We start from the raw sequence: 13394 nt of genomic DNA, 5'->3' as shown, positions 1-13394 counted from the left end.
TTAGACCCATTATAGAGTACAACGCCCCTTTTGGAATGTACCTCACAAGACATCTGCAGCAGCTGGAAAGGCCACAGAAGTACCTCACAAAGAGGATTACTGGACTCAAACAAATGCCCTACATTGACCGCCTCAAAAAACTCCAGCTTTACTCAGTAGCATATCGCCTACTCAGAGCTCATCTCTGCCTAACATATAAAGCTATGTCAAACCCAGAGCTGTTGGACATGCTACACCTAAAGAAATCCCAATCCCTCCGAGCTGCATGCTCTAGGGACCTAAACCTTGTCACCACAATACCAAAAAGAGCAGCAAGAAACGCTAAAATCGCCAGTCAAAATCCAAAAGTAAAAAGCATTGACAGACACTGCACAAAGGTATAATCCAAGATTTATTCCATACACGAAACACTCCAGAACTCAACCACAAGTGAGCGCTTTCATCTCCTAACAACGAAGAATTCTTCAGACTGGTGGTTGAACAAATGCAATACATTTAAATACCATTCTAACATCAATTAAAACATGATTAAACCATTAATTAAAATTTAAAAAAGTTAATTAGTTAAAAAGACAAGAACTCATAAAATGCTAATGTTTAAGCCCCTTTCTTTTTAAATACATAATGAATTCTTCTTTATTCAGTCCAGGGGGAAAACATGCAGGTAACAAAGATCTTTTACAGAAATTAGGAGACAAACCCAAATTTGTGCAAAAGAGAGCTAAGAATTTTAAAGACTTTTTTCAAATCAAGTTAAATAAACATAAGGCAATAGAAGAGAAAAAAGGTATGTTTAAATGTTTTAATTGTAATCATTGTCAATTTTTATTTACAGATAGTAATGAAATTTTAATAGGTAAAACCATAGTAAGAGTTCCGGGCAAATTTACTTGTAAATCTAAAAATGTAGCTTATTTATTAGTGTGTTTAGAATGCATGTCCTTCTATATTGGTAGAACAAGCAGAGAATTATATAGAAGGATATATGAGCATCACTATGCAATAGGTAGAGGTGATGCTAAAAATGCATTGAGTAAACATATGGAAAATAAATGTAAAAATAATTTTAAATGTTTAGTTATTGATGCAATTCATCCCAAAGTCACAAATATTAATATTGAAGAAGAGTTGGGTTGGCTTGAATACTGCTGGCAAGTGAGATTAAATGCATGTTTTCCCCCTGGACTAAATAATAGAGAAGAATGTTTGGAATAAATCTTGGATTATACCTTTGTGCCGTGTCTGTCAATGCTTTTTACTTTTGGATCTTGTCACCACAATAAACAGGACATGCTGGAGGGATAGATTCCTGTCCCAGAGACTTCCCATACTCTGGAACAGGATACCCATCTATGTCAAGCAAAGTTCTTCATTAGCACTCTTCAGTGGCACAGGAAAATAACTTTCTTGGGTGGTGTAAGCCAGGGAACCTTGTTGGCTAGGCTTGCATAGGCCCTTGGGCCGATAGCCTAGCACCTACCTATGAATGTATAAGGCAAAGTTGTATCCTTAACCTTGTGTGCAATCTAATGGCTATGTCTAAGGTCATACCCCAACAGAAGCATCAATATAAGAGTATAATTTTTCACATTTTTCTAGACACCAAGTGACATCTGTAGACGTACTAAGAGATGCTATTTACTGAATGGTGTGTGGGCCCTTCTTAAATATGCCCTCATCCTGTTTAACAATGTCTCCTTCATACTGGGGCATGTGCATCTGACAGTTAACTGCCCTACTACTTAGCATGGCAGAAGCAAATGTTTTTGCCAAATTCATCCATTGTACGATGACTTTGTCATTGGGTACAATGCTAATCAGGCACCATATTAGATCCTCTACGCATGCACAAATAAATGACTGCAGAAGTGCACTTTTTTTATACAAATACTAAAAATTTGCCTTTTAACCTGCTAAAAACGGTCAGGTTTCTAAAGCAAAAGATGTACAGAGGCAGGGTCTAGGAACGTGTCCTTGAAGGTATCCTCAAAGGACAGTGGAAGGAAGAGCAGTATGCTTAGGCTCTTCTACTTCTAACAGATACAGGCAGTGCCTATGGGAGGCAGGCATCTCTCAGATGCCCCATTTAATCTGTTCTGTCATTAAATGTAACATTTGCCTTGAAGAATATCTGTGTGTGTGTGTGTGTGGGGGGGGGGGGGTGATGAAGACAACTCACTGTTACTAGTATCACAGCCAAACTATTAGTGGAGTTGGGCAGAGAATATTCAAATTTTCTGTGCTTTAAGCAAACATTTAATTTTAATATTTAACCCATTTCAGCTTAGCTGGCAACAGTAACTGCCAATTTACTTCTTTGCATTCAAGTAATGTGTTAGTATCTCCCCTTACTGGTTGCTTATCAATACAGTCTAATACAAAGAAACTAAACTTTTTAAAACCACCACAAACTGCAGCATGTTTTGCTAAGGTGTTATTTTTGTCTCGTTTTTTAATGGCTAAAAGACGTTCATAAATTCTACGTGAAAGTTTTCTGGCTGTCTTAGGGTTGGGAGGTTGGCATAATGGTTAAGATGCTTATCTTACACACACAAAGCACAGGGTTTGATTCTCACATAAGGTAGTTAGCTAGGCTTAAAATAGCTCATAAGGTCAGTTAGCCTAGTACTAATCTATGAACAAAGAAGCTTTCTGAAGTTTCACACAGTGCTAAGCAGACCACAACTCCAGATTTACATGTAAACCTGCTTTATGCTCAAATTTCTTAGCTAGTATGCTTCAAGATAACAGAAGCCTTCAATAACAAACTTGCAGTGTTGACACTGAAGCATTCCTACATGAAGTAAGGGGGGGGTTTAAAAGAATAGATCAACTTTCAAACAACTTAAGTTGTGAAATCGGTATTGGAAAAGGCCTATAAAAAGAGCTGCTTTTTCTTTGACTTTTTGGCTTTGATTACTCATATTTCACAACAGGCTGAAAATATATCTATTAGTAACTTCTAGAACAATATTGCTCACAAACTCATCTCTAAAACCTCTCTCTTTCTCTGTGGAATAGTTCAGCAGCTAATTTAAACTCTAGTACTGTCTTTCGTACTTTTACTATAGAAATCATGGAAAAACAGTACAATTTCTTGATTTAGTCATTACAGCAGATTTTGAAAACAAATGTTTCCACAGTAAAATATAAAGGAAAAGCACATTTGTGAACTGTTTCACAATAGTCAAGCATCAGTTTATGAAAAGTAATGTAATCAGGGACAGTTTATTAGAGTGAGTCAACTTACCAGTGATGATACAATTTTTAGTAATGAAGTAAATTTTATTAAGGTACCTTTTAGCGTTGCCGCCTCACAGCAAGAGGTTCTCCGGTTCGATTCCTAGCTGGGGCGCCTTCTGTGTGGAGTCTGCATGTCCTCCCTGCAGTCGCATGGGTTCCCTCCGGGTGCTCCAGTTTCCTCCCACATCCCAAAGACATGCTGCAGGTGGATCAGACACTCAAAACTGGCCATGTGTGTGTGTGCACGCACAGCTTCTGTGGAAGGTTGGGCACTGGGCTGGCAACTTAACACTGTAAAAACTCCACTGCCAATCATTCTGTGGGCCATTGCTCCCTAAGCTTAAAGAACCACCTTTTAGAAGGAGTGGTTATAGACAGGAGTTTGTGAACAATTGTTCTGGAAGTTACTAATAATATATATATTTTCAGCCTATTTTGAAATATGGCTAATTGACACAAGAAATCAAAGAAAAAACTGTTTTTTTACAGGGTTTTTCTAATACTGATTTCACTTGACTTAGATGGTATAAAAATATTTTATAGAGCAAGTGGAATATTGTTATATGCAATAAGGATCTAGCTATTAGTATTGGTAGAGAACTCAATTTTGTAAACAAGCAAACTAAATGTTTGCTTAAAGCACAAAGGATTTAAATATTATAGTTTTAATTTATGTTTTTACTAAACAAAGTTTAGTAACTGACAGTATTTATTGATATATTTTGTTTAGTAAACTTTAGATTGACTGTGTCAGCTAACTAATTAACTGACTAATCGTGATTTTTGGCACTATTTAAATGAACTTCGTAAGTATGGTTTACTTCTGACAAAGTTCTGACATATTAAAGAACAAAAGTGCTTAGCTATTCCATTATTTTTCTTTTCTTTGTGTATAGTTTGTTCAATGTGCTCCTAACCTCCATTTGGCTGAAATGCTTGCAGCATTCCAAGTTTTAAAAGTTGTTTAAAATCCTGCAGGCCCCTTAGTTTTGAGCACTTACTTTTTTGTAATACATTTCCTACCTCATTCCCATCATCTGTCTTTATATTGGTTATATTTTCTTCTTCTTTAATCATTTCCACTACAATTCTTTCTCCACCAATATCCTGAGTTATATCATGACCGTCTTCTGAAATATTCTCTTCTTCTAACATATCTTCTACTACAAGACATTCAAACAAAAAAATGTCAAAATTCATTGCCTTTTATATATTAGGCCTACAATTGTTTTGTGGTCTACCCCCTTCCCACACTGAACATCTCATTTTATTACAGTCTTGCAAAAAAAAAAACAAGCTTAAGATTGACCCCAGTTGTCTCTCTGTTCCTCATTTCCCATTTACAGTTAACATGTGAAATATGCTGCATCTTCTCTCATGGACATCGTGTCACCAGTCCAAACATTTCTTTACATCAAATATTTAACCTCATGTACCCTATTGCAGACAATCAAGTTCCTCTCCTAATATTCTGAACTGCAAATTTATTTGCTTGCTTAACTGCAGTCTCAAGTTTTGAAAACTATACCCATTCTATGGTGCCAATGAGTTTTTCTTCACTTTATTCATAAAATTTCTAAGTAAAAGTTTCAAAAGTAACCTCAAAAAAGCTTTCTGATCTAAGTATATTAATGCTCTTATGTGCTGTTCATTAAACCCCAGAGGTAAGTAATACTCCCCATAACTTCATACCTGTTAATAGTATCAGTGCTCTTTGTTTTGATTCTTACCACTGGTCTGCTCTTCTCATTTTGTTGTCCTTGCATCTGTCCTTGTCTTCTTTCACCTTCAATCACAGTATCTTTCTTGCCTTTGTTGACCACATCTGCATATGAAAGGGTTTTCCTACTACTAAGACGACCAAGATGTAGGGGCATGCTATTAAAATCAGCAACTCCACTGGCCAAGCATATCCCCTCAAGCTGCTGTCAGCACATTCCAGTAACAAATTCATCTGGCAGCACCTCCTGTGTTATACGTCACACAATCCACTATACTACTCCAACTTACTTCCACTTCTGCGTTCATCTCACCTCGATCCATCATCTCCATCAACACAGCTGTTTCCAGATCTCTTTCCTCCAACTCTGTAACAATCATCTCTTCTCTTCCAGAATCTGTTTGTGTTTATTCAGTATTATGCATTACTCCATTCTCAGTCTGCTGTCTCCTTTCCTCCTCCATCTTAGAAAAGTTTGACCTTGGCAACAGCCCTCTGATGCCACTAACTAGCCAAAAGGGAAGGAGAAATCTATGCTCTGTAATGTCCTAATTTTATTTATTTATTTGACATTTGTTAACCAGGTTAGTCCGACTGGGCAAAAAGCCCTTTCAGAGCAGGGACCCGAGGAGAAAAGCTCCCAACATATACAAAATAAAAGATAAAATACAAATTAACTTTACAACAAAAAAAAAAAAGAATTACAATCAAATAAACACAAGAAATTAACACTGATTACAATCAAGGTTGTCAGAGACAAATATAAAAAATGTATGTATGCAGTAGTAACCCATAGTTATGGGTGAGTACAGGATGAAAATATGGAGGGAAACAGACGGTAGATTAAGTTGGAACATAGCAAGTGCAAGACTAAGATTTTATCAGTTTGCCCTCGAGAGATTATGTTGAAGCTGTAAGCGTTAGAGATCGTTCTTAACCACAGAGGTAGATTCCATACTTCAGTGACAGAGAGATTGTAGAGAAGTTTGCCTATGTTTTTATTAGGCTTGTGAATTTCTAAGAGGTGAAGATCAGAGCTTCGGAGAGTACGTTTTTGACCACAGGTAGAGATGATGGATGTGAGAGTAGTACAGGAAGAGAGTTTGTTTAGGATAGAGTGATTGAGGTGTAGGTGAGGAAGGAGTTGCTGCTGGAGATCAAGCCATTGCAGGTTTTTTAATGCTAAACAGTGGCGGGTGCAGTACGGGAGACTGGCAGCAAATCTAGAAATATTGTCATAAGTGACTTCAAGTTTAAGTGATAGACTGGGTTTGTACATTAGTGAGGACAGGTGTGGTGTAGAATAGGGTGGGGAAGTAGGAAGGCTTGAGCTAGAGAACGTTTAGCTTCAACAGTGAGATATTTTTGTGCCTATATAACATCCTTAGTTTTTGGTGGGTCTTTTTGATAGTCTGTTGAATGTGAATATCGAACTTTAGTTGGTCATCAATAGTTACTCCAAGCAGTTTTGTATGAGGTTCAGAGATAACTGTGTCACTTAGGGAGGTAACATGAAGGCATTTTGTGATATTGTAGAGATTTTGGGAAGAAGAGTAGAAGTTTAATTTTCTTAGGGTTGAGGAGTTGATTTCTGTTTAGCCGTTGCTCCACTGAAAGGAGTGATTTTTAGATAAGGGTAAGGAGGTAGGAGAAATTGCCAGAACAGGATATAATTGCAGAGTCTTTCATGTATTGTATTAAAGGGAAGTGAGGGTAGGATGTGTAGAGATTATTAGTGAAAATGTTAAAAAGCAGGCGCCCAAGAAAGAAACCCTGAGGAACCCCAGTCTGAACAGGGAGGAAAGGGGAGGAGGCAGAGAGCCAAATATGAAGGTCTCTCCAAACACCATTATATTGGGCGACTTCATCTACCCAAACATAGACTGGGAGCATTACTCTAGCTCCAACACCCTAGCCCAAAGGTTCCTACAATTTATAAACTCAAATGCTATGGAACAACTTGTTACCACTCCCACAAGAGGGGAAAACATACTGGACCTGATCATCACCAACATGGGGACTCTATGCTCCAGACCAGAAGTGTATCCCTCACTGGTAAGATCAGACCATAAACTAATCTCACTGGATATTCACATCCTGACCCCACCCCCCTGCCCAGAAAACCACAGTGAAAAACTTCTCTAAAGCAAATTTCACACTCCTCAAAACCGAGGTGGAATCCTTCAAAGCCCCGGACCTGTGGAAAATACAGCCCAGACCGCAGAATCCTTTATAAACGCATTCTATGAACACCTTCAGGAATGCATGGATCATGCGATCCCAAATAAAACCAAGACCCAATCCTCCAAAGGCAGACATCCTGTCTGGTGGACCCCAGCCATAAACAAACTATACAATAGAAGGAGGAAGCTACTAAATGATAGAGCAAAATCCTAAAAAGGGAAGGCATCACTGATCAGTATTAGCAAAAACTACGGGCACTCATAAAATTGTCTAAGGCCAGCTTCGAGAGAAAAATTGCACAGGACACTAAGGATAATCACAAGGCTTTCTTTAGTTATGTTAGGAACCTGGCTGGTAATTCCCAGATATGCTCAGAATTAGTCCAAAATGACAAAAAATACACTGAACCCACAGACATTGCCAACATCCTAGCTGACAGGTTCAGCGCAAACTTCTCCCCCCCCCCTCCCCACCAAAAGGACAAATATCTACCCCAGCAGAGTGCTGCCCCCCTGACATCGCAGATGCTCAGGTAAGAGCCGCCCTCCCCAAAGCAAAAAACACAGCATCAATGGGACCAGACGGTGTCCCGGGCTGCGTCCTACATGAACTCCAAGAAGAGCTAAACCCAAACATAAAACTACTGTTCAAGCTCAGCCTTACTACAGGATATGTGCCCAAAGAGTGGCGTACAGCAACAGTGGTCCCTCTCCATAAAGGTGGTGCCTCCAACGGACCCTGGAAACTATCGCCCCATAAGCCTGACTAGCTTGGTCTGCAAAGCTATAGAAAGGATCATCATGGACCTCAAAAATAAAGATATTGGGGACCTACAGACACTGGATCCTACCCAGTTCGGCTTTGTTAAGGGCAGATCCTGCCTCTTAAACCTGGTTGATTTCTTTGAAACAGTCACCAAGGCCATTGACAAGGGGAAGGTGGTCCACACAGCCTACCTGGACCTCGCAAAAGCCTTCGATACAATACCCCACTCGGGCATTATAGATAAGCTCACCAGCTTAAATATAAACCCCTATGTCACTAGATGGATTGCAAACTGGCTCAAGGACAGAACCCACATGGTTAGAATTGCTGGAGCCATGTCAGACTCAAATCAGTTACAAGTGGTGTCCCACAAGGCTCAGTCCTGGGACCTCTCTTGTTCGGTATATATTTCTCGGAGGTACATGCCAACACGGAAGGACTGTGGCTGACCAAGTTCGCAGATGACTGCAAACTGGGCGCCATAATAGACTCTCCAGCCGACACAAGCATCCTCCAAAAGGGCCTCATAGAAACAGACAACTGGTGCCAGAGCCATGGCCTCAAGCTAAATGCCAAAAAGTGTATAGTCATCCCCTTTGGCAAAAACAAAGTGCCCACAAATTACCACATATGTGGTAATCCATTAAGTACAGAAGTAATTAGGGACCTGGGGACCCAAGTTGATAGCAATCTCTCATTTGACAACCATGTGGCCAAAGTGGTTAGAAAAACATTTTATATAGCCCACCTAATCATGAAGGGATTCACATCTAGATCAGGGGAGGTCATCGTGCCTCTTTACTCATCCCTCATCAGGCCCATAATTGAGTACAATGCCCCTTTCGGGATGTACCTTAACAGACACCTGCAGAACTGGAAAGACCCCAAAAGTACCTCACCAAGAGGATCAAAGGGCTCAAACAGATGCCATATGCTGCCCGGTTAAAGAAACTCCAGCTCTACTCAGTGGCATACCACCTGTTCAGAGGCGATCTGTGCCTGACGTATAAAGCCATGTCCAACCCGGAATTAATGGACATGCTGCACCTCAGAAAATCCAAATCCCATCGAGCTACGAGCTCGAGAGACCTGAACCTCAGCACTGAAATAAATAGGACATGCTGGAGGGACAGATTCATAACCCAGAGGCTCCCTTCACTCTGGAATAAAATCCCAGTCCAGGTTAGGCAGAGTCCCTCATTGACGCTCTTCAAGAGGAATCTTGATGAGTGGATGGGAGATCGTAGGTTTACCCCGGGTATCACTTCTGTGTCACTGTTAGACAGAGGCACGGTATACCAACCTCGAAAAAGGGCATAGCAAAATAAATTTAAAATGGGTGGCGAAAGCCAAACACATTCTGGCTAGGCTTATAAATGCCCTAGGGCAGATAGCCTATTATGAACCTATCTAACAGATTGGAATCTATTGGAAAGGTAGCTGGAGAACTACTGAAGTGTGGAGTTGGAGAGATTAAGGTTAGTAAGCTTAGACAGAAGTTGTTTGTGTGAGACCGTATCAAAGTCTTTAGAGAGGTCTTGGAAAAGACAGGAGACTACTTGCTGTTGTCACAAGATGCAATAGTCTGAGTGAAAGAAAATAGAAGTTATGTTCTTACCATAACGTTCCATGTTAGTTGTCTTCTCGCCTTCTTCTTGCTGGATGGGTTCGGAGCCGACCTCGGCCCGACTGCCACTCTAAAAGCTCGAGAGTTGGTTCCACCGGCTCGAGGCTCCCCTTATATCCCACAATGCTAGGCGAGAGTTACCTCAGATCTCGTTTGTAAGCTAACCCCAGCTTATAATAGTAACAGAATAACTATAAAACAGAGTCCACCTCTAACAACAGGGAGAAGAAGGGTGACCTACATCCTGATTCAGGAAATATGCAAAGCAGCATATGCCTAAATAAAGAGGTGGTAGAAAGAGAGGTCACAATCACAACTCCTCTAGGTCTGTCCAGGCCAGGGGGAAGGAGGGTGGGACGCAAGAAGAAGGCGAGAAGAAGACAACTAACATGGAACGTTATGGTAAGAACATAACTTCTATATGTTAAGTTGTCTATCTCGCCTTCATTCTTGCTGGATGGGACCGTGTCCCTAGCACCTTGTCCCGGGTGGCCTAACGGAACAGACTCCTGAGAACAGTGGAACCAAAGTTAGCTCTATGCCTAGAAGCTAAATCCAACTTATAATGAGAAATGAAAGTGTGAGGAGTAGCCCAAGTAGCCGCTGCACAAATGGTGTCAATAGGCAGTCTGTCTTGGAAGGCTAAAGAAGTAGCCAAGGCTCTGGTGGAATGGGCCTTAGGTTTATTAGGCAGCTTTTGGTGTCTAATTTCATAAACAAGGGAAATCAGAGATGTTAGCCATCTAGATAATGATACCTTTGAAACTGAAAGTCCCTTTCTGCCTTCTGCATAGGAGACAAACAGCTGGTCAGATTTTCTGAATTGTTTTGTTCTATCCAAATAGTACCTCAACTGACGATGAACATCTAGCCAGTGTAATTTTTGTTCAGACCTATTGGAATATCCTGGAAAAAAGACAGGGAGGTCAATGCTTTGATTTAGGTTAGACATCGAGACTACCTTAGGCAAAAAGGACGGGTTGGTTCGTAAGGATACCCTGTCCTTATGGAACAATAGATAAGGAGGTCGACAGCTGAGTGCATGAAGTTCTGAAACTCTTCTAGCTGAAGTAATAGCTACCAGAAAGAGAGTCTTCCATGATAGCAATTTTAAAGAACAGGAGGCTGCAGGTTCGAAAGGGGGAAGAATCAAAGTAGTAAGAACTAAATTTAGGTCCCAAGGAGAAGGAGGATTTCTTATAGGAGGTCTGAGAAGAAAAACTCCCTTCAAAAAGGCTTTGCAAAGCTTGTGGGACATTAAGGCAGACTCAGAAATACCCACATGAAAGTTAGAAATAGCTGCCAATTGAACTTTAAGAGTAGAAGGAGATGAACCTGTATGGAAGAGTTCAGCTAGAAAATCAAGGACCATTTGGATGGAAGCAGTGAAGGGATCTATGTCCCTTCCTTGAGCCCAATATGTGAAGCGTTTCCACTTACTCAAATAAATCTTCCGAGTGGAAGATTTATGGGAAGCTATCAAAATATCTCGAACAGAGTGAGATAATTGAGGAAGCCTGGCTAAGGTTGGAACTGGAGGAACCAAGCAGTGAGGTTCAGAGAGGAAGGGAGCGATGAAACTGACCCGACTGATGGATCAAAAGATCTGGAACTAGGTCCAGATGCCAAGGTCGCTCCAATAGAAATTGATGTAGAAAGGGGAACCACACCTGTCGAGGCCAGTAAGGAGCAATGAGGATCAACGAGGCCTTCTGAGCGATAGCTTTCTGTATCACTTGAGAGATTAGTGGGAAGGGAGGAAATGCATACAGAAGTCCCCGGGGCCAAACTTGGACTAGAGCGTCTCTGCTGGGTTGGCCTGGTAAAGGGAATAGAGTGAAATAATCTCTGCACTTGCTGTTTTGGGGAGTAGCAAAAAGATCGCAGCAAGGCTGACCCCACTTGAGAAAAATCTCTCTCACAACAGAGTCTTTCAGAGACCACTCGTGAGGCATGAGGATAGCTCTGCTCAATTTGTCTGCGATTTGATTGGACTTCCCGGGGATGTGCGTTGCTATCAGAAACCGCTGAGAAGAAATTGCCCATTGCCACAATCTGAGTGCTTCTCGACACAGGGGGTAGGACCTGGTTCCGCCTTGTTTGTTGAAGTACCACACTACAGACATATTTGTCTGTCTGGATTGCAATCGTTCCCAAGGGAAGAGAGTCTTGAAGGGCTTGCAACGCTAAAAGCACTGCTCTCATCTCCAGAACATTTATGTGCAAGTGGCATTCGTCTGGTTGCCATGTGCCCTGGACCGTCCTGCCCTGATAATGCCCCCCCCCACCCGATCAGGGAGGCGTCCGTTGTCAGAGTAGCAACCGGAGGGGGAGGAACAAAGGGTCTTCCCAACAAGAGCTGGGGGGAAGACTTCCACCACATGAGATGATTTCTGCACGCCTGCGTGATCATAATGGTGTGGGACATTGGAAGTTGCTGGTATGACCATTGTGTAAAGAGCATCCATTGAAGGATTCGCATGTGGAATCTGGCTAATGGAAGCAGAGGTATGGCCGCCATAATTCCCAACACTTTCAGAACTAACCTGGCTTTGATTCTGTTGTTGTTGAAAAGGAGTGAGACCAGTCTGTGTATGTCTGTTATTCTCTGATCTGTTAGCCTCGCAGACATGTCTACTGTGTCTAGATTTGTGCCTATGAAGGTAATAGTACGACAAGGCGACAAAACAGACTTTTCGCAATTTATTGAAATGCCTAACTTTTGACAAATCCGAAAAGTGTAATCCCTGGCCATCAGAAGGAGATGCTTGGTGGGAGCTGTGAGGAGCCAGTCGTCCAAATATGGAAACACCTGGAATCCCTGTAGTCTCAGGTGAGAAGCTACCACTGCCATGCATTTGGTAAACACCCGGGGGGCGGTGGTGAGACCAAAGGGCAGGGCCCTGAATTGAAAATGACTGGTTCCCAGCCTGAAGCGGAGGAATCTTCTGGAGCGTCGGTTCATTTTTATGTGATAGTACGCATCCTGAAGGTCTATAGAGCACATCCAGTTTCCTTTTCCCAATAGGGGAAGGATGGACTGCAGCGTGACCATCCGAAATCTTGTTTTCTTGACTGATCTGTTCAAGATACTGAGATCCAAAATTGGTCTCCAGTCCCCTGTTTTCTTTGGAACTAAAAAGAACCTTGAGTAGATTCCGGATCCTTGCTGGTCTGCTGGAACTGGTTGAATTGCTCTTTTGCAAGCAGCTTTGAAATTTCCAAACCGCTAGATCCCTTTGAGCGGGTGGAACATCTGGAAGGGATTTTTGATTGGTTTGGAATGCGAAGAAAGGGGATAGAATAGCCTTCGGAAATGACGGACTGTACCCATTTGTCTTGAGTCAGGGATAGCCAGGCTTCTGGGTACAGTGACAATCTTCCCCCGACTGCCTCCAAAGGTGGGCAGTCGGGCAACACCTCAGGGGTGCTGAAAGGGCTTATCAGAGAAGGCTTCTCGATTGCCCTGGTTCTGCGGAGCCCCCCTGCCTCGAGGGCGACGTCTACCATTGTTATTCCCGCCTCTGCCTCTGGCGGGGAAACGACTTTGTGCGTCAGGCGAAGTCCCTTGAGATTGTTTACGGAACCACATTTTTCCACTTTTCTGGCCTTTGGGGTAAGGCCTAGAAGGAGTAGAAAAACGGACTCCGACGGCAGAAAGAGTCTTGCCATCAGTCTCGCACCTAGTCAAGGTTTCTTTCACTTGAGGACCAAAGAGATGATCCATCAAACGGGAATTAGTGAAAGACGCCTTGAAGGGGTCCAAAATTGCATAGCCGCATCCAGGCATGCCTACGTAAGGCCACACCCGTCCCTGCGGCCCTACTCGCTCCATCAGCCACATAAGAAAGGAGG

General features: G+C 42.0%; 1 protein-coding gene across 1 annotated transcript in view; it reads right to left on the bottom strand.

Moving 5' to 3' along the window:
- PPFIBP1 (PPFIA binding protein 1) overlaps positions 1 to 13394 on the bottom strand; it is a 2404664-nt gene that overhangs the window by 113221 nt on the left and 2278049 nt on the right. The window lies entirely within an intron of this gene.

This window comes from Protopterus annectens, chromosome 9.part0, assembly GCF_019279795.1.
Source record: "Protopterus annectens isolate FY-2018-M chromosome 9.part0, PAN1.0, whole genome shotgun sequence".
Lineage (NCBI taxonomy): Eukaryota > Metazoa > Chordata > Ceratodontiformes > Protopteridae > Protopterus > Protopterus annectens.
This window is presented reverse-complemented; position numbering and strand designations above follow the sequence as displayed.